Genomic DNA, 27,136 nt, shown 5'->3' on the forward strand with positions numbered 1-27,136 from the left:
CTGAAATGTATAACAAGTTCAGATAAAGAGCTTCTGGACCAAGGTTTTTGGTAGCAGATCTTGCTACTTTCATTCATCAGGCACTTTGTAGTCAGTAGAGACTGAGATTAGATACTGGGCTGGCTGAGTCTAGATATGCCTCCTGCTAATACACAGATAAATGCTTTTGATTTTTGGACAAGCAACTTTTATAAAACTGTACCAGACTCTTCAAGGCACTGGATATTTCTGTTGAAAGAGCTCTTGAAGCTCTCTGCTATTAAAGTGCCTGACTGTGAATGGGAGGGAGAGAGAGGGGTAGGAGGAATGAGCGTTATCAAAAATAAATGCATGTACTAAATCAGAAGTATTAAGGTTCACATTTTTTAAATTTTGGCGTGTGCTTAAGGAGTAATTGATTTGTGACTATTACAGTTGTCACCCTTTTCCTTGTCTTAATCTCCTACAGATTCTGAAATGTCAGCGTACTCTTATCTGTAAGAGGAAACATAAGGATGCAAAACCTGTAAGCGTGGGCTGGACATTCTCAGCTCTAGCTTCATCTGTGCACTTCACACACGTGTGCACAAAGAAACAACAAAATCACATGTTACCAGTCCTCAGAGACGTGAGAAATGAGAGATCTTGTCTTCTCACAGAAGCCTTTATCATATTTTAATTATTTTTTTTTTTACTTCAGACCAAAGTTAAGATGCATTTACGGTGCTCTCAGAAGGAAGTTGCTGTGCAGCCTCCGCTCTATCATATGGCGCGGCGTTCGTGTCTCATGTGCTGCATGGTTGATGGAAGGGCTGCATCTCTTACCCATTCCCAACACATGCACTTCCATGAATTCAAATTTGCAATTCACCGGGACCAAATAATTTGTGTGTGTGTATATATTTAAAAAAAAAAAAGGAAGAAAGAAGTATTAGCGGAAAACACTGAAAAATATTTATTTTGACTATGGTGTGACTTACATTTCCTGTTCCAACTTTTATCACTGAAATATGTAGAAGGAACACAGTATAATATATATGAACTTATATTCTTGTGTTGGTAGGGATTTTAAACTTAAAATTAGACATTTGTTCATGATATAGCTGAAATAAGGAAAAGTGTTGTCATTTTCTATTACATTCACTAGACCAGCTGCATCTTCAGCAAAGACAATCATACATATTAAAAACATCACAAGAATTTGTAAAAATCAATTTGAGCAGCTAGTATGTTGTGAATCAGAAATACTAGTCTAATAAGAATTCATAATTTGTCTAAAATTGTTTATAAATTCACACTTTATATATAAGCTCTGTACAAATCTGAAGCTAATTTTATTACATAAACTAGTGACTTGCAGTAGTCACCACTGAGAAGTTTGGGAGACCACAAATAGAGAAGTAAATAGAGAAGGGAAGCTTGCTTATTATTTGTCGTAAACAAATTATCTGAGCTCTCATAATTGTCATACCACTTATCTGATCAGTGGGTAGATTAGATAGTGGTAACATAGAAAACATTTGGGTAGATGTTGGGTACTGTTTTCAGTTTTTAGAAAAGAAGGGAAAGGTGAGAACATAGATGATGTCTGAAGTGATTTAATAAGAAAAAAAGGGGGGTTAGTAGAACAGAATCTCATCTATACTTCAGTCAAAGAACTCTATTAGATTTTACTGGTACCTCCTCATTCTTAGCATAGCTGAGGATCTGAGCCTGGCTGTCTGCTTTGTATTCTGGGTGGAAACATGAGATGTTCCATATTTTGATTAAGAGCTTGGATTGTCTGCCATGTGACTATGTCTACATGATCTATGGAGACATCCAACTAAAACTGATATTTTTGCCCTTCTTCAAGGGATTGAATGTCTTGGGAAGTAGGTTTCTCAGCTTCAAAACAGGAAGAAGTCTGTAAGCTAATATGTAGATTAACTTCTTGAAGAAAGCAGGGATGCAAGGGGGTGAAAATTCAGTCTCATAAAGCTAATTTCACATGTAATTTCTTCTATATCTTTTTTGTCTGAAATCCAAACCCAGCCTTTTTCTATGTTTATCTTCACTGAAAAGTTGTCTGAAACTATTGGTTAAAAAATAAAAATAAAAAAGATTTTACATTTGTCAAAATGCACACTAAATCCCTTACCACTGTTTAGTGCTATGTTATATCATGTGAGCTGTAAATTAGCATTTAGATGCTGGTGTTACCATGTTTCTCCAGTTAAGACCAAAGATGCATTTCTTGAGTCTTCTATTACTTTTGTACAAGTTTGCAGTAATTTGCCAATAGTAGACAAAGTCTCTCAGATATACTAGCTAAAAAACTTAATATGACAACAAAAAATTTCCAAGTGCTCATCTCTTATCTCCTAGTTCCAGTTTGCAGGTCCAGTAAAGATATAGGTAATTTAGTTACAGTTTTTCAGAGTATTTGTTTGCACCTAAAATATCCCAGATGCTTAAATTCAAATATTCCTTTCTATAGTCTTTTTAGTGGCATCCAGCTGGAGGCAGTGATTACGTCCATTCTCTGAGAGCATCCTTCACCTCTCCCCTTCTTACTTGAATAGTGTGTTGTTTTAGAAAATACCTATATGCTGATCTTTCCAGAAATCTGCATTTTCCACAATACTTTACTTATTCTTAAAGTCAGACAGCAGGAGTATTATTTTGGTTTAGTTCAGCTAAGCTTAGAAGAGCTTTAAGAGCGTACAGTGTATGACAAAGATGATGCAATCATCTTTGGACAAGAACGGTGAGTTCTTGGTAAGCTTCTGTTCAACATTCATCTCCTACTTCCCGTTCCAGCAAGGCTTTTCTCCACTCCTTCCTTACTCATTTTTATTTTCTGAAATGCTCTAGATGTTGAAAAGGTAAATAAATAAAATGGTTTTACAAATGTTTGAAAGCCTGTGAAAAGAAAAAAAAAAGAAAGAAAAAAAGGTGAAAAACTGGAAGGGAAATAGGCTTCAGTGTTAAAAAGAGAATCAGAAACTGACACTGAGAAATTGAGACAGGAGATATGGGACTGTAACAGGAGGGATGAAACAGGGCATTAGTCATATTTTCCCTTTGTGTAATACTCAGTGTCTGTGTATGAACAGATGCCTTTGCTCTTCAGGACTATGTTTCAAGCATTAATGCCATCAGTTTGGATGGATTCTATGTGGACTTGCAGATTATGTTACTGGAGAGCATTCCTCTGTTTTTGTTGCTTATTTACTTTGCAATTTGCTTTTTGAAAGATGCATACAGATTCCCTTGTGTAATCTTCTAGCTAAAATCGAAGGCAGCCCTAAAGTAGTGGAAAGATGCAATAAAGCTTTGCTGAACAATTCCTGTTCTCACAATTACAGTGCATTTTCATTAAATGGTTCTCCTGAGACAACTTCTCCAGGTGCAAGATTGCTGTAGGTTTCTGGCTCTCAAAGGTACCGAAAGCCTATACCTCTTTATTGTTCTCTGCATCGCATTACACTGTACAGCAATTCTGACTCATCTTCCAAGTCAGCCTCATGAAGGAAGGAGCTGCCAGTTTAACAAGAATACTAACCACACACGGGAAAATGAATAGCTTACGTTCCTGAGGCATTGAAATATTTTTACTATGAATGTTCCAGTATAGAATAATCATCCTTAGAGAGAAAATTACTTTTCCTGAAAAGACAATGAGGCATACCTAGTATGTTCATTAAGTTAGGGAGTTGTAGTCTGAAGAAAAAAGAAGCCTTTCTGAAAAGCGTAGAATAGTTCAGGTTGGAAAAGACTTCTAAGATGATCTGGTCCAACCTTTAACCTAGTACTGAAGTCCACCACTAAACCATACTACTAAGTTCTAAACCTATGTGTTTCTTGAAGGCCTCCAGGGATGGTGACTCAACCGTTTCTCTGAGTAGCCTGTTGCAGTACTTTACAACCCCTTCAGTGAATAAATTCTCCTAATATCCAACCTAAACCTCCCCTGATGCAACTTGAGGCCATCCTCCCCTCATCCAAGCCCCCTTGGTGCTTGGAAGAAGAGCCCAATCCCCACCTTGCTGCAACCTCCTTTAAGGTAATTGTAAAGGACAGTAAGGTCTCCACTGAGCCTTATTTCTCTAAGCTAAACAACCCCAGCTCCCTCAGCTGCTCCTCATAAGACTTGTTCTCCAGACCCTTCATCAGCTTCATTACCCTTCTTTGGACACACTCCAATGCCTGAATGTCCTTGTAGTGAGGGGCCCAAAACTGAACACACGTTTGAGGTGTGGCCTCATCAGAGCACAATACAGGGGGACAATCACTTCTCTAGTCCTGCTGGCCACACTATTTCCGATACAAGCCAGGATGCTTGGCTCATATTTGGATGGCTATTGAACAATAGCCCTGGGCCCTTTCTGCTGGGCGGCTTTCCAGCCACACTTCTTCTGTAGAGTTGTGTGGGGTTCTTGTGCCCCAAGTGTTTGACCCGGTACTTAGGCATGTTGAACCTCATACAGTTAGTATGAGATACCTCATACGTGAGTCCAGCCTATCCAGATCCCGCTGCAGAGCCCTTCTACCCCTGAGCAGATCAACACTCGCACCTAATTTGGCATTTTATGCAGGCTTACTGAGGGTGCAAATTTTCATTGTCTAACTCAGAATAAGAATGAATGGGGGCAAGTGAATAAACTGTTATTTTCTGATCTGAAGCCCATTTCCAACACAAGCCAAAGTAACCATACTGTCATGCTATACGTAAGGATTTGACGTTTATGCCAGTAAATAAGTTCTGCTGTAGAATTCTGTTGTTACAGTGGCCTGATGAGAAGGGAATGTTTACTAGAGAATGGATTTGCTCTTCCAGTGTTACAATTTAACTATCTCGGCTTCAGCTTGTGTCCCTTCTAAAATTCTCTTCATGCTCAAGAAGTGCAGTGAGTGGTTTTAATTTACTCTGTTTGTTTTTGTGGAGATTGAGCTAAGCTTATTTTTTTCATTCGGGACTGAACAACAGTGTGAGGTGGTGACTTAACTTTATTTTTCTCCCAAGCAAGAGCATCAGAATTATACTTTGGCAAACATTAATTCTATTTGTATGTGTGTTAAAGGTTTAAATGGAGTTTGCAGGCAGATGTATGTAAAACTTTATACCTCCCAACTTTTGCAGGGTTTCTTTAAAATAATAATTAGAAGGCATTGCAGGAGATTGTTTTTAGTATGGGCTAATAATGTTGACTTAGCGCTGTTTTCTTCTGCAGAAGGTTTTTAATAGGTTAAATACTTATTTCAATACTAGATAATGTGCATTCTTTTCTTAACTTGTGGTTAGATAAATCACTATTTTTCCAAACTTTTACGTTCACATATCAGTGTCAAAAATGCATGAGGAAAAGGGATCTAAGTAATCTGCCTCTTCTTCATAACTAGACCAATCTTGAACATCGGAACAATGCAAATATTTGGAGAATACTTACTGGCTGACACAAATTCGGGAATTATTTAGTGTCAGACTGTAATCAGTCTCTGTGCAGTTAGCAATATAAGTAAGTTTACTAATTTACTTTGTCCAGATCAAACAGCAAGCCTTCATAGGTACACTGAATGCAAGATAAAATTACCTTTAATTTCTTTTATGGAGAGGATTGTGTCCATAGAACAAAGAAAGACACCCTGATCCCTGAAGTAGGCAAATGCTGTATGTCAGTAAATATACGGTAGTAACAATGTTTTTAAAAACCCACTCATAAATCTTTGTTTTTTGAACAGATGGAACAAGGAAGAAGAATTAAAACTGTAAGATAGGTTTAGAGTGGCTCTTGGAGTTGTCATCTTACTTAAGGAAAGTTTATGATTTTGGCTTACAGTAGTTTTGCGCGGTTTTATCTTGGAATAAAGGGGTGTATAGTCCAAAAATAGCAATAGAAAAGGTGTGTTATCTGTTCATTGATACCTTTAGGCAGGATACTAGAAGATAACTGTTCATCAGAGCACTATTCCTGTAATAGTCTCTTAGTAGGAACAGAGGGGACAAAACTTGTCCAGCTTTAATGCCTGTGATTAGCATGGGTGAACTTGGTGATCCCTGAGGTCCCTGCTATGGTTTGGCCAGTACACCAATGAGCTGCTCTATGTTTAGGGACAAAGTAATGGGATTACACAGAATGCTGACATTTAATTGCTCAAATTAGCACAACAGATGTCAGCAAATATTTGTGTTTAGCATTTCATTAACAGCATCATGGAGGAAGTTAGAGTATTGTCAGTGACTTTTCCTCGGGACAATCCTGAAGAGGCTCAAGGTCTTAAATGACAAGAACAAGACACTTTCTGCCAGCCTGTGATATACAAAGTGCCATAAATGTTCTCTCCAAGTGCTGCAGTAACAGTGTGAACTCCTAAAGATACAGAATCAATCCCAAAGGAAGAGGGATCCTAGATTCTTTCTCAATTATTTGCTGCATGATTGGAAGGAGCAAATAGGCTTATAAAATAGTCTTGTAGAAATGCAATGCACTAGAGCTCTGCCCAGTCCTGTATGAATATGGGAGATGCCAAGAGCTTTCAAAAAAACAGCCTCGAGAAGGAGAGGAAGAGTCAGTGTATGTGGAGACACATGGCAAAAATTTATTTAAATGATCTAAGTGTGTGAATTTAAAATGCATTAGTTAAAAAATAACATGAACAGTCTCTCTGAAAATAAAGATCACCTACATCTGATTTGACATAATTTACTTCCAAGGTAAATTTAAATAAACTTAATAAAGATTTTAATTCTGAACTATGATGTTTACACAGCCATATGATAAGATACAAGTAATCTAGTTAATTGTGATTAATTTCCTGAAGTACCCTGATGTAAAAAGTCCAAGAACTGTGTGTTTTGTGGGATGTGTTTAACTAAGCTTTCCTTTCTAACACTGTCTTAAGGACCTATAATGTATTCAGCACATGCAGAAGACCCAGTATGTTAACGAAGACGAGGAGGGTAGACTAAGACAGCAATATATTAGCAAAGAATTTTTTTCTCAAAAACAAAAACAACACAAAACCAAACCAAAAAAAAAAAAGCAAGCAAGCAAAAGGACACCAACTAGTTACTTATATAGGTGTACAAAAACTGAGGTAGAAAACAGATGGAAAAGGAGGCATTAATTTCCAGGACAGTCACAGAACCAAAACCAGATAATTATGATAAAGATCAGAAGAATGATTTCACCAGTTAAGACTTGTGAGTTATTCTTAAGCAGTTAGATTTTTCCGAACTGTGTGTGGGAAGAAGGGCACAAATCTCAAAGAACGTGTCTTACAGTGATCAATATGGAAAGATACTTCCATTCAGCTACATGCACTCCTGAAGGATAGAATAAATCCCTTAATCTCATTCAGGTATTAATAGCCTATTAAGATCACATTGCAAAAGCTTTTCTGAATTATATCAATGTCAGAAGGAAACTCTAATTATGAATTGTTTTAAAACATTACAGCAGGATTTTGATTCAGTTATGAATTTTATCGTGCAAGAGAACTTGTTCTGATCTCTTCTAAACCTTCCTCTATCGCTAAATATTGTATTAAATCAATGAGACTTGGAGCCTCAAATTATTGTATAATTTGGGCTTGTGAGATTAGTGTTGTGTGTTTATATTATTCTTTCTCAAGACAGTCCATTATTTCTGATTAATTTTAATTAAGCCAGCAAATGGCCTTTTATCGCTGTACTTCCAGTAGCTGCTCTGTGCTAACATTTGTTTGAGTTTACATTTAATAAATATCTCCTGCTTAACCCTTCAGCAGCAGTTTGAACTGGAGTGCTGGTAATGAAGATGTATGGAAATAAAGACAGGAGAAAAGCATTAGAATGAAATGGATTAAGTTGGCTGAGAAGTCTGAAAGGCTCACATAACAAATGATGCTATAAGCACATCAAGGCTGAATAAATATCAGATTGATTTAATTGGGTTACTTCTTCAAGGTCACATCTAAGAGATTATATATTTATGTGTTAGGCCACACAACCTGTATGCTTCACTAATACAAATAAAAGCAATGCACTGGAGGAAAAGAGAAGGTACTGCTAACCTTCCACACAATGGTATCACTTACTGTTGGGCATTATGCGACTTTCAAAAAATAATAGATTTTCAAAATCCTGTGTTAAGTGACTAACTCTTCTAATACTCTGCAGGAATTACATATCAGCCACCATCTGTCCCCCAGATAAATGTCTGGAAAGAAGCTATTTATTGAAGTCTAGCTACTGATGACCCAAGTTTATGCATTGTGTAGTGGCATGATGAGTTGCTTCAATTGACTCTGAAAAGTGATTTGAAAGTAGGAGCAGTTTAATAATAAGGATGTCATCTTCCTTATTTTTGACTGATATTTTACATTTCCTGCAGTCGTGACTCTAACCCAATGAGAATCAGTGCAGCTGATTTATAAAGTTTTGTTTTCTTGGATACTGAAAAGTGTAATGCTCAGCAGTACTTAACCATTTCTTCAGAATTTTTCCAACTGATGAGTATTTTTTATTAGTAAAATGATTTTGATACTCAAAACAAGTGTTGCATTTAAAATCATAATGTGACTGAGTCATAGTTGATTACAATACTTAAAATGTGCATAAATTAAGTATACTGGAAGTTTTATGCAGGCTTTTGGGCTGGGCTTTGATTTTTTTTTTCTTTTTTGCAGGAAGTAGTGTTTCAAATGGAAAAAGGTTTAACCTAGCCTTAAAATTCACTGGGAGATAAACATCTTAAATTCAAAGGAATTTAACTTCAGCCTAAGTACTTCCTCAGATTAGGACTACTTTACTAGATGTAAGTAAACAATATCTTCTTCACTGCTCATTTTATTAGCAGGGGCCATTTATGATGAGAGTTTAAAGTACAGTATTCAGCATCCTTGATCAAATGCCTGTTTAGTATCCCCTTGGTTGTTTGAACCTTTGAAAATGTGCTATTTGGAATTCAGTAAAATTCATCCCTTGGAGTACAACAGAGTATTTTTTAAGTTGTGTAGATAATCAGAAGGCATTTAAACAGATAACATTTTTTTCACTTAAGAGGTTTAATGCACCCAGTGGTGTTTTGCTGGCATTATTCCAAATTCATGGCTGGCATTGTGAAAATATTCAAAGTCTGGATATACAGAAACTTTTACTTGCTGGTTATATTTGCTGGCTGGCGATTTTGTGGTTCGGTTGTATGTGATGGTGGAAAACAGAATGGATACTTGTGGAAAACATCTGATTAGATTGAAAAGAGATTGACATGCGTGGCAAATACAGAGGGCTTTTCTGTGTGAGTTGCAAGTATATGATGTTTTCTTTGTAACTATTTTTACCCATGCAAAGGCAGCTACAGATGTCTTGAAATGAGTGAAGTATTTAACAGCATGTAGTGAGGATTATGCAGCCAATAGTGAGGTAAGGGGCAGGAATTAAACTACCTTCTAGAAAACAGACTGCATGTTTAACTCTTTGAAAAAATTGCTCCCTTGCTTATTACCTAAATATTCTTTTTACTGCAGCTGTGAAGCTAGCAGGTGTTTACATGTCTCTTTTTCTTAAAAGATCAAAATATTTCTTTTCATATTTGATAAGCAAGGCAGTGCTTGAGATCTCAATCACAAGGCAAATTTGCAGTTGAGGTAAACTGATCTGACTCGGTTGATGTCCATGGAGTTAAATCAATTGCCACTCAATACAAACACGTCAGTGGTTCTTCTGGTCTTATGTTTGCGTAACTGGTTAATAATAGATTGGTAAGAGCTACAATAAGATTTTTGTGTTGGTAATTAGAAGTGAAGTCCACAAAATACTAATAAAACATCAAGATTACTAATAAGTTTCTTACCTTATTAAGATTTTGACTGCCTCATTTAGGCAGTTATAAGTCTGTTTAAAAAAAAAAAAAAAAAAACCACCATGCCATAAGATAAATTTATGTATTTTCTTGTTGTATAATGTGTTGGTTTCACACTGAGAGACATCTAAGCTCCTACATCCATCTAGTTCTCACCCTATACAGGCTTCTGACAGGCAGCAGCTCTTCAAGAACTGCTCCCACATGGCTCCGTACCATGGGGTCCATCCCCCAGGAGCAAACTGCTCCAGCACAGGTCCCCCACGGGCGGCAGCTCCCCCCAGACCCTGTGCTCCTGCGTGGGCTCCTCTCCACGGGCTGCAGCTCCGGCCTGGGGCCTGCTCCTGCGGGGGCTCTCCATGGGCCGCAGCCTCCTCCAGGCCACATACGCCTGCTCCACCGGGGGCTCCTCCACGGGCTGCAGCATGGAGATCTGCTCCGTGTGGGACCCATGGGCTGCAGGGGGACAGCCTGCTCCATGATGGGCCTCTCCACAGGCCGCAGGGGAACTGCTGCTCTGTGCCTGGAGCACCTCCTGCCCTCCTTCTGTACTGATGTGGGGGTCTGCAGGGCTGTTTCTCGCTCCTTGCTCTCCCAGCTGCTGTTGCACAGCATTTTCTTTTTTCCTTTCTTAAATCTGCTCTCACAGCCAGCGTCACTCATTGGCTCGGCTCTGGCCAGCGGTGGGTCCCTTTGGAGCCAGCTGAAACTGGCCCTTATCTAACATGGGGCTGCTCCTGGGCTCTTCTCACAGAGTCCACCCCTGCAGCCCCCCTGCTACCAAAACCTTGCCATGCAAACCCAATGGGTATATTATATATAACCAATGAACCCTAGAAAAAAAGATTTTGCTACCAGTTTTTGTTCCTCCTCAGCAAATGGGAACTGTTAGTAGTTAGTGGGTAGATGTCAGTGCTGTCAGGTGTATAATGAGCAAGAATGCAGTGACACAAGGATGCTCCAGCAATCTGTCTCCTGCCAGTCAAGGAAAGCACTCCTGTCCTCTCTGGTTCTTCTGTGACTCTGCACTAAAATTATCTATTACAATGGGTCACTGGATGACTGGAATCAGATGATGATAACAATAATGGACATTTGCCTTGAGCAGACTACAATTATGAATCCTGATTTTTTTTCATTGAAAAAAAATGTGGTGCCTTGGTTATTTAATGTATATCTACCTTGTAGGGTCTAAACATTATTGCGTATTTGCAAAGCATAGGCAAGTATGACAAAACATAGGACAGAAAGGGAATAACTTTTGTTACCATTTAAGTCCATCTGGTATATGAATTCAATGACTAACATATAGTCTAAAGTCTGCTTTATTTATAAAGAAGGGATTGTTTCTGGTGTTGATAACAATTTAGTTAGAAATTCACGGTTTGTGTCACCTTTCATACAATACCCTTGGTGTTTTTTTGGTTTTGTTTTTTAAATTTACAGAAACCACTTGACCTCTCCTCACAGTTTTTGCTTTGGAAGCTGTGCTGTGTAGAGAGAGATCACCTGTCCCAGATATGACAAAACTTAAAACTAAAAGAAGATGCTACTGCAATTGATTCCATTAACTGCCATCAACTCAACTGCATTCCTCCATAAAATTTTCCAGTTTCGGTCTAGTCTGCTTTCACTCATTAAAAAGATTCTTTGATTTTTTCAAGAGGCAAAATTCTAAACTTCATGGCACTCACTTTCAGATTTCTTTTCCATAATGTTTAGTTTGCATTTTTGAAACTTCTCTTGCAAAACTTCTTTCCCATGACCCCTGGAACTGCTGTATTTTCATTTCTTCCTTAGCCGGTCCTCTTAGATATATCCCTGCCAGTGTTAGTACAGAAATACTGTAGTTTAGAAAGGAATTTTTGTACTTCATAACAACCGTGTGTGTACATTATTTACTATGATATTACTATTTAATATGATTTACTGTGCTGATGTACCTTATATTGTGACTGAGGACTTCTGAAGTGAAGTGTAAGAACTTAGATTTCTAAACGAGCCTTTAATTGCCCTGTACACTTACTGTATGCCTGAGAATCAGTACGCAAAGGCAGAACATCATTTCTGTGAGACTAGAAGGCAAACTTTTTTTTTTTCCTGAATTAATGAACTCTTGCCACTGTGTTCACACTCTGGAAAATAAAAAATTCTTCACAAGCCTGCAAGGGTTTCTGAACTGCATTTGTTACAGTGCTAAAGCAAACGGTGCTTGTGCCCATTTGCATTGAAAATGTTTCCTTCTTTAGCTCTGTGCCAGTTATAATCAATAATTAGCATAGGTTGCCCTGCAAACTTGTTATACCTATTAAGCCTTTTATAAAGGGATTTAATAAGTAAAATAGATTTTATCGCTTCTTGCTTGAAGCCAGTAGCCTGTAGAGTTCTAATGGTCACAAATATGTATGTCCTCAGAGCTTCTTCATCTGTCATGCAAATTATCCTGTCATACAATATTCTAGGGAATATTGGAAAAGGTATCACTTCTATAATAATTCTAGAAAGTACTTTGTGATTTTGACTGTGGAATTTGTACTCTGCTGGGCTCTTCAGCGCTAACTAGAGCTTAGAACATATCATGGGTGATGGAATGCATTCATAAATACCATGTATTAAAATGTGGATGCATGGTTTTTGATTCACAATGTATCAGGATCCAGCCATGTTTACTGAGGCCATGATGTGGATGTTAATTTCTCTTTTTGATTATATATGCCAAAAAAATTGTATATAGAAGAGAAAATATGATACCTTTCACACAAGTAAAACAGAGGCTTCACTGAGAAATCCAAGTGTCAATGGGGCACCAGTCCTGTTAATGATTTTAAGCATTTGGAATGTCAACTTCCAGGCTGTTAGAATCAGATCTCAAGTTTTTCAAGTATCTGTATCAGTCCCAAAGATCCCAGAAGAATAACGTTACTTGTAATTATACCTCTGTTAAAGCTCATTTGCTCTTGCTGTAGCAATGGAGTGAGATACAAATACAATTCATTCATTTCCAGCCAAATTTGACTCTTACTTTGTGTGCGCTTTCAACTTGTTATTTTTTTGTTGTAACAGTCACAGCATGAGTGCTTGTAGTGGTAGTACATGACTGGCTAGGACTATCACGGGGCCTAAACTACAGGAAAACAGTTCAGGTTTGTAATCACAACAGCATTGTGCTTTTTGATAGCAGAGTTTATGATTAGTTCTGACATTCTGTCTTGTTCGAGCATGGGAAGGGAGAAAAAACTTAAAAAGCAGTGAGGGCAAAGGAGTGAGGTGGTGTCATATTACCAGAAAGCCTTGGGCAGAAACCTGTTTCACCAAAATCAATGAGTACTTGCACCAAGTTCTTTGATCCGAGGATCAGATACCTCAGCGCTTGTTTGAGCACACCACCCCACTTGCCTCTGAACTTCATGAAACTGAGGATATAAAAAAAAAAAAAAGTGTATTCCTTTTATAAATGAGCATCTTGTTGTATTAAGCCTATCACATATAAATACAGAAATATATAGAAGCATTAGAAAATAGTCAAAGGAGCTATGGTTTTTGGTTGACTTTTCCTACTTTTAAAAATTGCTATTTTAAGATAGGTTCTTTTCCATTTTAGTTTGCAAGTATCCCCCTATAGCTGCTCTTTCTCTCAATATCATTACAGAGCAGTGTCTTCTGAACAGTTAACAGTCAGCAGATTCAGCCTTAAAATTCTTGCTTAATGTCCTGAACAGTGGAAGCTCTGGTTTACACGAACACAGGTATTTCTTGGCTTTTTGGGGGTGCTAGGATACTAGAGTCATTCTTGGGGGCTGACAGATACCATATGATGAGATGTAGGGAAGGTTCACACGTTTCTTAAGTGGTAGCTGAGGTCAAGTGAGACACTCCTGGGCCATTCAAATGACACTTGACACAAGCTATGCAAAAATCTATGTTTTTTGCACAGAAAGTACCGGGGCTGGTTTTCTATCCATTTTCAGTTGCCAGAAACAATGGTATCCATAGTTACTGGTTTGGTGCTCTCCCTACTCAGTACTGTTTTGCTATGCCCTGTTGTAATGGGAGTGGAGGTGGTGGTGACAAAGGTGCCTCATTCTGCCACAAAATTCAATGTTCTGTATGTTGTCCAAAAGCCTTGAGAAACATCTTATAGCTGTTTTATAGAGACATGGTATTTACTGTTGGTAGAGAACAACTATCAGACTCCTACCAAGTAGATATTGCTATATAGGGCACATAACATTTCAAAAGAATTATTCTTTTTAGAATAAGCATTTTTCTAGAGCTAGTCTGTTAAAATTACTAAACTCATTAGTTCTATCATAGATTAAAATAGTCTCAGCCTGAAATAAAACCCTGAACCCCAAACCCCGTTTGTATCCTGCTGAAAGCTCTTCTACTATACAGAGTTACAGCCAGAGCACAGTTTTGTGTTCGAGTAACCACAAAAACCCTTTAGTACAATTTAAAACACTGCTGATGCTACTGCACAGTCCTGAATCCAATGTCCAGGCCTTTCCATAATAGTAAATAATCCCAGATGTAAAACCAGTTAGGTCATCATTATTGTTATCACCCTACAACAAATACCAGAAGAATTACTAATGACCAGCCACTTGCTGTAAAGTGTTAGAGAGAGATGTCTTCTATACTATGCATGCAATAAATGATGTGGCTGGAATGTAGGGGAACATTGGTTTGATTCCCTGCACCTGGAGGCTTGGGGCTGTTTATATCTTTCTCCTTTTCAGGTCAAATGTGGGTGTCCTGATTCAGTTTCTTTTTTATTTATTTATTTTTACGATGTGTGCTTTTTCAGTTTTTATTTAGTCTTTGCATAGGCAAGGGCATTTAAAGTAATACCTCATTCCCTTTGTGCTTATTTACGCATATGACATACGCTTACACCATAGCTGTGACTGTCTGGAGAATAACGATTCAGTGCATGAAAGCTCTCAATGTATGACATTTGCTTTTAGTCTGCATGGGAACTAAACCAAAACAATCCTGAAACTTTTTTTTAAAGAAAAATGTCAAAACAGATGTTTTAAGGGCAGGGTGGGGAATGTTTCTAGCTTTTCTTTGTTTCTGTTTGTATCGGCAAAAGCTATCGGAGAAATATGCACATGAAGGATTGTCTACATAAAAGATCACTGAAATTAAAGCACTTTTCCAGTAAAATATGCTGGTTTTAGGAATCAATAGGTCAATGAAAATATTATCTCAGTGTTCCTATTAGCTGTGTCTATAAACACTTCAGAACACCTTCATACCTTTCCTCTACAACAGATCTAACACGTATCTATTTCAGAATAAATACATTAAGCAGCTCACAGAAACATATTTGTGAGCACAAGACAGTCATTTACACTTTCGTATACATACAACTTTAAAACACACATAATAACAGCTATAAAGCAATTCATCACTTTACTTTTTTTCCTGACAGACATGTTTTTCACACCTTTTGTGGCTAGAATAGGAATCACCTAAAGGGTGTAAGGCAGAGGTATAATAGAAATATGGAGGTCAGTAAAAACAAAAAAACTTTTACAAAGAGCAGCAAAATATATCCCAGTGTTTCACGAGTACTTAATCTGATCAATACCATAAGTCAGAATCATATAAAAGACATCTCTTATTTTAATGAACTATAGACTTTGAAGAGAGCCATTTCTTCATTACCGCCCCATATCCAGATCATGCCTTTCTGAAACAGTATTCATACACGTTCTCTGCAAGGATTTTACTGTCTCATTTTTCCATATAACTAGAGGGTTTGTCCTCTGTAGCAAAAACTAGAGGGGTAGGTCAGGTTTATAGCTAGTCTACAATGTTTTTAAGGACTCTATTCTTCCCTGGGGCTCGCTGTTAAGGAGCTGCCTTTCTATAGAAGCAGTAGGAAAGAGAATAAGAATTGTATCCTATTTTGGTAGTTTGGGGGAATTAGCAATGCGCCTTCTCACGCACAGCTAAACTACACAAACAGCAGTCTGAGCAGTTAAAAAAAAAATTTTTTTTTAATCTCACTGTCTACTGTGAACTAGAGTTCCTGGTTAGAGTAGAAATAAAATATTTTCTTAAAGGAAATTCCACAAGAAAATTGTTGTAGTTGAAAGTTAAATTCTGTTCTAAATGTAGCTTTTGTACTGGTAAAATTGCAGTTGGCCGTGATTTTTTTTTCTTTTAAACTGAGGTGTGTGCAATTATATGCTTGCTTATATCAGTTCTAGTACATGGAGAAGAATAAATGAACTATACCAGGGAAAGCAATTTCATACCTTTATGCCAGCAAATCATAGCCACACTTAAGAGATTGCACTACATAAGTCTTCTGATATAGTCATAACAGTTCAACTCTTGTGTGTAAACAGATCCTTTTAGAATATGGCAAGTATCCTGCTGATCTGTGCTTCTTACTGGGATTACTGGCCCCCTGTGAAAGAGCCAGAATATTTCTAATATTTCTACTTGCATTTTATTGCTTCCTGTTCCCATCACAGCTAAGTAGAGAAGTTTAAGGAAGAAGGCTTTATAAATAATGAAATTAATTATCTAGTAAGCATATTTTAACTTTATAAACGCTGATTTGCTTTTTGGTGAAGATTTTGGTGAATAGTGAAGGAATTGGTTGTATAAACAGGGAGGCAGACTCTAGACATAGCTGAACCAGTTCACACATTACTCCTCTGTACATTTACGAGCAGAGGAAATTCTTTCATTTTTGTATTGCTTGAGTTCCCCTCTTTAATCTTCTTCTGCATAGTCTATAATTTATTTCCTTTTACGGGGAAGACAAAAGATGTATGTTCTTCTGCCTAATAAACTGAGAGTAAATTCAAATCTAGTTTCCACAGTGATGTAAGCAAAAAAAAAAAAAAATTTTTAAAAAAATCACACTTTACAGAGCATACTTGACTATTTGCTAAATGTCTAAACAGACTGTTTGTTATTATGGACATACAGACGTGTCTGCATAAAAGTCAATTATGACAGAAGCACCATTCCACCACTTGTTTTTTCCATCTGTCTTTTGACTTCTACCCCTTAAGCAATGGTAAAGGCATCACATTCAACACTGTTTATAACAGTTGGGTCTTTCTGTCAATCAGTTTAAGTAAAAAATAAAAATAAAATGAAATTGACATTATAAAAAGCAGGCGCTTGATAACGTTAACCAGTCCAGGAACCTAAACCTTTGTGATCTGTTGTAGCAATTAATTATACTGTACTCTCAGGCTGCATATACTCAAAACACAAGCTGGTAAATTGACAAGTTGGCTGGGACTTCTTTGTGTGTGTTAATGTGCTTTGTATCGAGCTTTTTATTAAGCAGAATTACTGTTTTCTTTTTTAAGAGATTCTTTGATTTGTGCGTGATTTTTTTTGAATTATCATGATGCTTCCAAGGCTCCCATTTAAAGCCAACAAGCAAAGACACAGCTAAGCTTGATGGTGCTAAAAGTAAAGGAAAACGATGCACAATGGAAAGGCTAGACGACGTTTTATACCTCAAGCATCTTGAGCCTGGGTGCTTCATTTCTGATGAAGACTAGTTATGAATAACTGAAAACTGGTACCAGTTTTGTAGTCTTCATGTTGCATGGATGAAAAAGTTTAAGGTTCTGTTTCTTTGTTTGTTAATCTCATCAGAGAAGCAAAAAAATTATGTAGACCGTTGAGAGTTGCAGCTTCTGAGTGGTAAGGTACAGTTTGAGTTGCCTTTGTGAATAAATCCAACATGATCACTGCCAGAAAAAAAATAGTGTAGCCTGCATGGCAACTTTTAAGATCATGTACTTTTGGTTCAGCATTGTAAAAGGCTAGGAGATTTTAGATGGAGAGACGGAATTCCATAGCAGTTAAACAGAGGATGTAAGCAGTGCATTTAAAAAAAAAAAAAAATGTTATCTGACTACCTGCCATTTTGGAGAGTTAAAAAAGAAGTGTTCCGTATAGAGAAAACAATAAAGACAAAAATAAGCTTGATTTCTTTCTTGGAAATGAAAGCAGCCAAATACAGTTTCTTCTCAACTACCACGTAAAAAAAAGGAAAACTGTTTTTTCCAGTCCTTACGAAGGAGAAAATTTCCATGAGAAATTAAGCTTATAATTTGGGTGGTATCCTAGAATTTTTATCGCTAACTTATTGGAAGCAGGTTTTCACTTCTAGTAAGAAAATGACATTTTCCTATAGTAGCGCTAATGAAAAATAGTTATGTTTTCTTTGCAACTTTCATGATTTTTAAAGATATACAACACTGATGAAATATGAGTATTTTTAGCTGTCCTTAAATGATTCATGATGGTCTTTGGTTTTGGATTTTGTGAAACTGGAAGGTTAGCAGCTTTTTATTTTGTCATAAACACAATTAGAAATGTTTCTCTGTGTAGTAAGAGCTCTTTGTTCTGCACTTTGTGCAACTTAGAATGGTCTTCTGTTATCTTTCTCCTTAGCAGGCTCCTCATCATGGTGTAGAACAGTTTTGACTAAAATTTCATTAAAGTTCAAAAGCAAAACAAAAGCAGCTATTAAAAAAGCAAGAGTTTGCAGATGGATTAAATAATCAATAACATTCCACACAATGTGCATAACTTTCCTAGTAAAGTAGAGTCAAGTAAATGAAACTACTAGGATAAAATACATTGCTTGAGGTGCAAGAAAAAAAAATATTTAAATGTATTAGCTGAAAAAGAAAACAATAAGTGCTGACCAGTAGGATGGAGAACGTAAAACATTCTTATTAAACAATGAAAAAGGTAGCATTTAATAAATCTCTCTCATACTTGTTTGGAAAGAATGAAGATGATATGCTTATACAAGAGTGATGAACTACTCTACATTAGCAGTTGAGGACTGTTGGCCTTCTTGAACAGGGAATTGACTAAATGTCTCGTCCATTAATGTGTTTTATAATACCAAGGACATTGTAGAAACTTAAACAAGTATTTGTTACAATTTTCCAAATGGGCAGTCAAGATGACCAAAGCAACTGTAGGCTCATTAGACAGACTTCAGGCTGACACAGCCTGAAATTATGACACAGCCTACCAATTATGAGAAAATAATTAACGTTGGTCAGTGTACAGTGTGTAAATAAATCTCGCCAAATAAGCCTGAATCATTCTGTAATCAAATTATGGATTTGTTTCATATGTGAGTTGATAAAATATGCTTAGACATGCTTAGGTATGCATTTGATATCATATTATATATGATCCTTTACCTGCAAGGATAAAGCATACATCCAGTAGAATATATGCTGTCCAGCTGAGGCACCTTAGAACATAGATAACCTAAAATAATCGAGTGGAGGTGTTTTAACAGAGCTGTAATAAAGGAGTAATAGTAGGGTTGACACGCTTCAATATTTTTATCAGTGACCTCAGGGTAAAGTTAAAATAACAACTGATAAAATTAAAGCACGATTGAACTAAAGCAAGTAAATAATTACGGTTGCTATAGTACTTATATGGGTCCATCTGGAGCCATTGTCTGATAAATTGGAACTATTCAGACAAAATCAATTTTAATGGAGTCTAGTGTGTAAATTTAAATCGAGAAATTCACAGCACTGCTGTAGTTGTTTAATTTTTTCAAACTAAGTTGCTCAGAAGAGTATTGAGAATGGTAAAAGCTTCTCATGAACTCTTGTGCTATATATCTACTAGTGAACTAACCAGGACTAAGGTTTTGCCTTAAACATACATACCATTTAATTGTGAAGTGATTGCCTAGAACATCTATGTTATGGCACCATCTGAGGTAAAGCTTAGTCTTAGCTACCTTGCAGATCTTTTTCAGTTGTATTCATAATATATGTGACAACATACTAAATATTTTTGAAAGCCAGATAGTATAGATCTGTTGCGTTTTGTTTGTGTAATGATCAGTCAAATTAAAGGAACTCCATATACACAGGCAATTTTTTTCCAGCAGAACCTCTAATACTGTAGCTGTTGTTCTTTACATCAGCAGAATATCTGACTGAAATCACATGTGAAGCACCTTTCAAAAAGATGTTAAGTAAGGCCTTTCCACAGTGGGAAGGGAAAGTGAAATAGGTGTTGGCCTAAAGATGTACTGCTACAGCATTACAAGCTAAATGTTTTATATGATTTGAGAGGAGTGACATGCTATTTCAGCTTTTCCAGTAACCACTTTGGAGTATTTGTACTATTTCCTTTGGGTGATGTTCTGAGCTGCAGTCAGTTCCTTAAAGTGCTGTTCCTGCTGATTTGTGCAGGAGGTCAGTGAAGGCAGACACCACCTTTTAAAAGCCTATTAAGTTTCATTAGTGCTCGTTCTTTCCTTACTCTTAATTGTTTGGAAATCTGTTCACTGGGTTTTGAATCATAGAGTTGTAGTTTGAAGATGTTCTAATGTATCATTTAATGTCCATTTAAGAAGACAAAAATTAAGTACCACAAGCATAGGTTATATTTGCAGTTTGTACAGTATAGTTCAGCGTTAATGGCTTACTGGAGAAAGTTGACTTCAAGTTATAGCCAGTAATTCTCCAAAGTACAGTGAAATGAACTTCATTATAAAACTTCTCTTGTGGATGCAGGCAAAAGTGAACTATGGTTTACAATCAAGATTAGTACGGTCCCGTACAGACTAGGCAAGGAAATCATGTACATTTGTATCCCTAAAGATGTTGGGTCAACAGAGACCTTTCTCAGGAATCTCTCATTTCTTAAGTGAAATAAGATCTAATCTACCTTCATATTGCTGTCTTCTTTTATCTATCTCCACCCTGGATAGAAGATTTTTTCAGTCATTTGATAAAAATGTAAGAGTTGCTTGTTCTATTTTTTTATTTTTAATGATACAATAATTCAAAAACATTTTTAATTTTGACTCAAAAAATGGGGAGGAGGAATGAAGTAAATTTGTAAAGCTCACTTTTATCATGCAAAGGTTTGGTCAGTGCAAGATGAGAAGTTTAGATCCATCTGTGCCGTTTCCCTGAAATTTTCTAAGTTTTAAATCGAGGGCTTTAGCTTAAATTAACCCGAATACCGAGTTTTTACTGGAATGATTGAGATTTGGCCACTTCAATATTAAAAGATCAGTATTCAATTAAAATAAGGCAACTTGAGCAAGTTTTTCAAAAGTTTAACACAAGATTTTGTATTATTAAAATAATTTTTACTGGGGTATTTTAAGAATTGTTTGCAATTTCTGCTTGGATTTTTTTTCTTTAAATTGTGAGCCCATAGGACCTCTACATTTTTGACATACTGGCATCAAAATTCAATCTAAATCAAAGGATTTACAAATGAATGCACAATGTAAAAAAAAAGAAAAAAAGAAAAGCCTATGGATATGTGCATAACTAGTCACTTTTAAAACTTAACCGAATTTTCAGTGTTTTGGAATAAACAGTTCTGGATTCACTTTGTCCCTGGTTACAGGTCAAGAATTGTCTGCTTTACTTAAATCAGTTATGCATTCCTACAAAATAATATGAGTGCAAATTAATTCTGGGCATAACATATTTCTCTGTATGCATGCCGCAAGTAATGGAAACTGCTGTGAATTTAAAAGCACTGCTGTCCTCACAGGGAGTGATTCTGTGCAGGTCTCTCGACGCTGAATAGCTCAGAATAGGCTGTTATAACTTATAATACATTTCAAGAGCAGCCTAGATTTAAGCTTAGGACTCAAAGTCTTGGAGCTATTTAAGCCATCTTTACCCGACTGCCAACATCTGATCTTATGATCAGACATCTTTGTTGAACCAGTGTTATATACAGGTACTATATAGTTATACTGATGTAACTTCTAATGTAAACAACTTTCTATTGATTTTACGGGGCTTTTACATCCTCATATTACATCCTCACATAAAGAAGCTATATTCCAGCCTGTTTTACCACAACATGGACATTGTGTTGTTTAAATTACACAGGCAGAATTAAAATAATATTAAAACAATAGAAATTTTAATGTACCTGAGCTCAGAAAAAAAAAGTCAGAACATTTAACTCTTTTTTTTGTTTGTTTTTTCCCCACATCTGCTAGTAATATGTTGAAGGACTCAGGACAAATCATTTCTAATAAATCATTTAAAGTCTGAATGCAATTAATTTTCATTTTTATTGAAAAAAATGGTAAGAGAAGTAAGTTTTTTCATTATTTACTTAAATATTACAAATCATTAGGAGATACAGCTTCTGAAATGGTAAAATTAGCATTGATTTTTCTTTTTGACATTATTCACCGGAATTAACAGAAACATGACATGTCAAAATGAAAAATCATAAAATAGCGAAATTTATCTTCAATTTCAAGCATATTTTATCATTTTTATTATTAAAATTAGCTCAGCTTGGAATGTGCCTGTTCAAAGGCCAACGTATCTGTTAGTTGAACAGATATGCGGTAACAAGCATAAGGAATTCAAGGTGGATTTATTGAGACAGCCAGAAAGTGAGAACCATCTTAAAATACTTTAAAAAATGACAAAGTTATATGAGTGAAAGGTGGGAGGTGAGAGTGGAGAAAAAAAAAAGACTAAAATTGGCCCTGGGTAAAGACAGGAAAATGGAATCATAAATCATGTAAGACAGCTGTGTTCTTTTATCCATGCATCCAGATGTTCTCACTAAATGTGTAACAACTTCAGAATTATTTTACAAGGAGGACTGTGAATATTCCATTTCTCTCTTTCTTAAACAATACTTGCTGGGTATGTTTGATGCCAAGTAGAAGCTCTGACCTATGGTTGCAGGAGAGCAAAATCTGAACAGAGTTCTTAAACATAGTTCCTAACCGACCTGGATTGTGATATGATTTAAGCAGTCAGTGCTAAAAGGCTGAAATTGTATTTAATCTTTAGTTAATCTTTTTGAAAACAGAGACTAGAATCTATGCATGAAGCATCTGGATATATGAGGCCTGATACCCTCACTGACTAGGAATTTCAAAATGCTAACCAGTGTCTTTGGATGATGGAGTCCTTTTAGAGTTATAATCAGTTGCATGCTGAATTTGGAAGTAGATGAATATTAGGTAGCAAGAAAATGAAATTATGAGTTACTTCAGATATGTTTTGAGATGGCAGCACTGGAATGACCACGACAAAAGGTATTGAAATAACTTCCAAATGGAAATTGATTTTCCTCCCTCCTCTCTGATTCATCTTTAAAACGTAATAGTTGGTCATAAAACAACTTTTTTTTTTTCCCAAGCAAAATAGAGAAGTAAAACGTTTCCCATTCTTCCAAATGTTTCTTTATAACCTAGAAGTAATAGGTAATCATATTTTTTTTTTCTTTATGTTTATTTTCCCTCCACAATCCAGTTTTGAAGCTTAAAGATGACTACTTAGAGCTATTCTATAGCCATCTGGAAAGATACGCTATGCTCATAATAAAAAAAAAAAAGGCAAGTTACTGGGTATTATTAGGTTATTTCTGTAATTACAACTCTGTGACTGAAGGCAGCTATTAAGTGATTATCACACCATTGTTTGCTACAGAGGGGAGAGGAGGATGAATCTCCATTAAATCGTCAAAAATCTGTGAATGTTCTTAAAAAGGTGCAGATATTTTCTTTTTAATTTGGTCCACAGGACCTGAACCACTATTCTTAATTTAATTCAATGCAGAAATACAGAGAAAAAGAAAAGGCAGATTACATCTGCCTCTGGATTCAGAAGTTACTATTGAAGTCCCAGATAAATAACTGCATCTCCAGTGAAAAATACTGAAGCTGATTCTTTGTATTGAAGAAACATGATCTTTTGCTTAAAAATTATATGACTTGCCTAGTGTTACATTCCACAGAAACCTGGGTCCCCATAAACCGGAGTATTTTTCTCAAGTTTGTTCTCTATAGTTAAGAGCATGATAAAATTGAAGGTGATATTTGGTCTCTATAGATTATTTCTGTGTCTTTACATAAAAGCAGCCACTTCACAGTAGTAGAGATCTTTGCAAGATTTATCATGGACTGAGATGTGAGCGTTTTTAAATATGTTAGAAGACACTAGGGTCCATCGTGCATTCTTTGGCAGATTTTTCGTTTTTATTATTATTTTCTTTCAGTGAAAACAGTTGTTTTTCAATTTGACAGGTCTCTACTGTATAGAATATTCTGCACTTTGTGCTGTTACATAAACCTAGTTAAGAAAACATTTTTACATTTTTAAGGTTATTTGCCCTTTGCCCTTTCCTTTCAAATCATCAAGGCTATATACGACCATTATTAGGAAGGCGTTGGCTTGATGAAGTTCCTGTAACAGTGTTAAATGATTCCATATTTTCTCTTTGGTTTATTTTATAGACTACTGAATAATTTGGTGAATATTTTTTAATTCTCACTTGCTTTTATAACCTGACCCAGTTTACAAATTCTCCCTCAGCTTGTTTGTTGCATTCCATTCTTACATGGAAAGGACTGAAAATTCATCATCTTCAGTCTTTAATCACATTTTTGTTACCTTTTCAAGGTATGATCAAGGTGCCAGTGATTACTTGATGCATCTTATGAAAAGGCATTGGATCGCTCCAAAGAAAAAAACAGATATGTGGTAATTAAGAAAGTTACTGAGTATTTCCAAAAGCTGAGGCAACATGCTTAGTCTTGAGTGAGTAGTGGAGCGGTAAAGACCTTTCCTATGGGAAAGATGGGAAATGCAAAAGGGAATGCACAGGAAGAATGTACGGTGGGAGGAGTGAATCAGGTGGATCAAGAGTTTCTAAGTAGTTCTAGCATTCTGCTGGATACAGATAAGGTTTGTTTACCTTTAAGGGGGGTGAAAATAGAAGTTCTAAGAATGTTTTTAAATTCTGTGAACTTTGATATGGCCTGAGTACCAAACCTTGTACTATGTAGAAAGCCAGATTAACCTAAGCTAGTATAATAATACTAATTTAACTATGTTTAAAACAGGATGAAGTAGATACCGGCAAGAAATATTGCTACATGTTCTTTTTAGACTAAGTGTATGCAATATTTAAAAAAATAAAATGTGCTTATGTAATTGAGAGGAAGAAACAGCTAAAATCAGCCTAACGAGGATGGAGCTACCTGTTTTACTACCATCCATAATATGAACAATATATGATGGAGATGTAAAACCGAAGATATTTTTATATAAATGAGTTTAGCCTGAGATGATTCTCTTTCTCTAATGTAAGACGGACACTTTGAGAAGGAAAAAAAAGTTCAGTAATTCTGAGTGCTAGTGATGTGGACTGGGGAGTTACGTGAATAAAAGACAACATTGAGTAACCACTAAGAGTACATAAAACAAACTTGAAAATTAGAGGGAAGGAAATCTGGAACAGAAATAATACTAAAAAGGTAGAGAAAAATTCATTAAACCTATGGTGGAGGAGGCTGATGGAGACAACAGAAAACTGTTGGAAAGAGTCTTTAATAAAACAAGGACCCTAAGATTAAGTTGCACAATGACATGTGAGGTTCATTTACTACATTCAGATTTAGGACTATCCAAAAATTGACACACTTTCAGGAACAGATGTTGCTAATAAACAAAATTTCATACACTCAAAAGTGCAGAGTATCAAAGGAATACCTTTCATGGGCAGTGACTCATGGTATGACTAAACTGAATATACTGGACAAGATCTCAGCTGGTACAAATCACTGTAATTCAGTTGGCCATCTCAGTAGTCCCTGTAGTAGCTAAAATCTGCCTATACATGTCATATTTGAAACTTATTTAATTTTTCTCCCATGAAAAGATCTGTCTTTCCCAGAATTGGTTGTACTATGACAATTATTCTTAAGCTGGTGATGCCAAAGATTGACCCATATTCACACAAAAAAAAATTACACGAATTAGATGCATTTGAAGGAATTTGTGTAATTGTAGCAGAGCAATTTACAACAATTCTACCTTCCTTTTTATTTAAAAAAAAAAAAAAAGTGAAATCTTCCTGCAAACAGCAGTTTCATATGGAATCACCCCTGAAGTGACCTTCAGGACCTTAGTAACAATTGCAAATTGCACTGTAGCTGTCAGGCTTTAACTTTACACTTTCAAAGATTTAGTATAAATATGGGTTAAATCTTCTGAAAATCTGGAACCAGCTTTTTACCCTGTTTCCAGCACTTGGCTTTGAATTTCTGGGATATGTGACAAAGGTCTACTGTTTCAACCTTTGCTGACTCACATTGCTGATGAACAAAAAGATGAGGGACTTTTTACCTCTAGGCAATGCATTTTTTCCTGATGGAAGTTGGCAATCAATCAAACAGCTGTGGAAGGCATTCCATACGGATAGAATGATGACTGCTTGCTGAACATGAAAGTGTCACAGTGTTTTCTAAGCAATGAATGAATGAATGTTTTACTTTTTTTTAAACCTCATAAAAACACGATTTACTAGAGTTTGAAATTATCTTGGATGAAAACATGACCATACTGAGACTACTTAAGAATTCTGTTACTGCCAGTGGTCTCACAATTTACACCAAGACCTTTTGATAAAAGGAATCTAAAAGATGTTTAGGATTTTTGGTGACTTTTTTTTTTGTTGTTGTTCCAAAATTCCTCAATGCCTCTTCCTAGTTCTTCCTAGTATTTGGTGAAGTTTAGATGCTAATGAGACAAATTCATTTGTTTAGAATATAAATAGTGGTCTTTGGGGAATAGCCCATCTATTTTTTCTGTTTTGGAAGCACCGTTTAATGGGTTTCTATAACGGGTATGCCAGGCTGCAGCTGTGTTGGTGGCTTGGGAGAATTGGGAAAGTAATTCTAATTCTTTGCTGCCTTAAGTTGTCCTTAGGAGAATGAAGGGACTTAGCACCTCTGAGACTTCCAGTTTAATTCTACTGTATTGTTCTCATTTTTATTAAGAAAGCAAACAAAATTGTTGCCAAAATATGTATTCTATGAGAATGAGAAAACAAAACAGAAATGCTGTTTGTTTTTTTTTTTAATCCTTGGATTCCATTCAATACGTTTATTTTCCTCTAGCAAGGACCAGGTGTTGGGACCCATTTCATTAGTCCTTTCATGCAAATGCAGGAAACTTCTGACCCTGCTGTATATAGTTGGCAAGCTGAGTAATTGCATGTTATATAATTATATGTTTAGTTCTTTGGAAATGGACCCAGGCAACAGCTTTCAACTGAAAAAAAAATCCAAACCAACCAACCAAAAAAAAAAATGTACTCAGCGATATTTTTTTCCTCTGTTTACATTTTATGTATGAATGAGTCTCTTATTTACTTTTTTTTCTGCTTTTTTGTATTGTATACAAATATTGGAGAGTGAGGCTTTAAAACAAGACCATCAGGAACCTAAATATTTTCTGCTGTTGTCAGTATCACCAGCCCAGGAGAAACACGTTTTG

General features: G+C 36.1%; 1 protein-coding gene across 31 annotated transcripts in view; it reads left to right on the forward strand.

Moving 5' to 3' along the window:
* The window catches only part of LOC308195746 (uncharacterized protein), a 262,179-nt gene that overhangs the window by 22,070 nt on the left and 212,973 nt on the right, over window positions 1-27,136 (forward strand). For 23 of the 31 annotated variants that reach the window (XR_013951799.1, XR_013951800.1, XR_013951804.1 and 20 more), the window contains one exon: window positions 8,632-8,759. The exons of 1 other annotated variant lie outside the window; for it this stretch is intronic. The gene's annotated coding sequence lies outside the window, so the exon portion shown is untranslated. 7 more of the 31 variants (XR_013951814.1, XR_013951816.1, XR_013951803.1 and 4 more) reach the window with 5 other exon arrangements.

Source organism: Anser brachyrhynchus (assembly GCF_964034855.1).
Source record: "Anser brachyrhynchus genome assembly, chromosome: 5".
Classification (NCBI taxonomy): domain Eukaryota; kingdom Metazoa; phylum Chordata; class Aves; order Anseriformes; family Anatidae; genus Anser; species Anser brachyrhynchus.